Source organism: Neovison vison, chromosome 8 (genome assembly GCF_020171115.1).
Source record: "Neovison vison isolate M4711 chromosome 8, ASM_NN_V1, whole genome shotgun sequence".
NCBI lineage: Eukaryota > Metazoa > Chordata > Mammalia > Carnivora > Mustelidae > Neogale > Neogale vison.
In genome coordinates this window covers 15,729,361-15,731,305 of record NC_058098.1, presented here as the reverse complement: position 1 = coordinate 15,731,305, position 1,945 = coordinate 15,729,361, and positions in this window count along the sequence as shown.

The window sequence follows — 1,945 nt, the reverse complement described above, 5'->3', positions numbered from 1 at the left end:
CATGTGTTTTCCATCCATCTCTCATTTCCAGAGTCTGGGGCCGGAGATGCAGAGACACGAGGTTCAGACTCAGAGTTGAGTCCAGAGCTCAGGTTGCTGGTTGTGGGGATGGCTTCTGGATGGACTTTGCAATGCTCTGACCTTGGCCTACACCCACCTCACTTGGACACAGGGCTTCCCAGTTTATAAAGCATGCTCACAGCCATCTGCTCATGTTAACCTAGATGTGGTCCTCCCTGTGGTACACCCAGGGCACATGCCCCACGGTCCCTCAGAGGGAAAAATGGGCTAAGATGTCTAAAGAACATTAAACCAAGGATATAACTTGTAGAACATAAAGCACAGTTTATCGATTTTTGCAAAAATGTATAATAATTTGCCTTTGTTTTGTTTTGTTTTGTTCATCAAGATGGAAAGAAAAAAAAATAGCCAGGGCCCAGATAGGGCAAGCCCAGAACATGACAGCAGAATCACCATCTGGCGCTGTTCCCCCCGTGGGCTGGTCAAACATCCACGCAGACTCTCCACTCATAATTAAACTCCACCCAAGAACAGAAACATCATGCTTCACCCCGATGGGGTTGACTGGTCTCCTGCTCTCCCCCTCTCTCCAAAATGAGACTCAAAATGCCTCATCAATAACATCATTCTGGATGATGTTGGATTTTCTTCTTGTTCCTCTACTTCTAGAGGTCACAGGCACTCCTTGATAGGTTATAACCTACAGATTAAAACATCAGTTCAGCCATCACTGGCATTCCTTAGGCACAATGTATACACACATGATACGCAAGGAAGGAAGTCCACAGAGCTGCCAGAGTCCTCATTTCTGTAACTGATCCCAAGGCCATTGTTGATATTGATCATTTCTCTTTTCCCCACTAGCTATTCTAGATTCTCTTTGTCCTCAACCAACAATTCGTGGTTGGGGTATTTTATCTGGTGAAAGGACTCAGACTTTGGTGGTCCTTTCGCTGCTGTGGTTTCCCATTACCCTTTTACTACTGGCCATGGAAATGCTGTGGGGCATCCTGGAGAATCCTCGACTTCCTATACAGAGTGTCCCAGGCCACCATTGCAGAAGCAAGCCCACGTACCCTCGGTGATCGGGCCCCATCCCCGTAGTCTGTAGAGGACCCTTTTTTGCCTCTAGTTTCAATGGTATGAGATCAAAATGGCTAAATGGCAACCTCGACTTCTAATTCAGCTGAACCACTGATGTATTCCCCAACAAAAGCATTCCTTCCTTAGGAACCATAATCTCTAACCATCAAAGGGCAAAGAGTCAGGGATGGGAAGTAGCATTTTTGTGAATGGGTTATTGCGTGCAATAGTGAGGGCTAGTCTCCCATTTGCACCTCAGCACTGCTGGATCTGTGTTTTCTGGGTGTGGGAGAAACAGCACCATGGTCTGTGCGAAGTGTAGACTACATCCTGCAGGACATCCCCCCCCTGGTGATCCTACCTGGTGCAGGAGGCCATTTCAGTGCTCTATAAGTCTGGCTGCTTCTAGATAACAAACCTAGTAAGACCAGAAGGTCCCATAGGTATAATTGTACTGCCGCATTCTTCTGCTGTGATATCAACTCCTTGGCCAGAAGCAATGTTGTATGGAATACCAAGACTGGATCCAAGGTGTCCATGGGTGTGGAGGTCAAAGGCAGCAAATCCATACATAGAATATAAAACTTGTGCCCCTCCATCTGCCCCTTTTTGTATTTGAGCCCGTTGAGCAAGCACTAGGGTGGCTGGGGGAGGGAAGGGCTTATGTCTACAGAACAAGTCATGTCCGTCTATGTGTTGAGAGTCCCCTCTACAGTGAGTCCTGGCGGGGATATCCGCAGAGAATACAGACATCCTCTCTCTCCGTGCCCCCTGTTACAGGTCCGGCCGCAGCCTCTCCCTCACAGGTCTTCTTGTTACCAATCTTCCATTTGCATTCTTG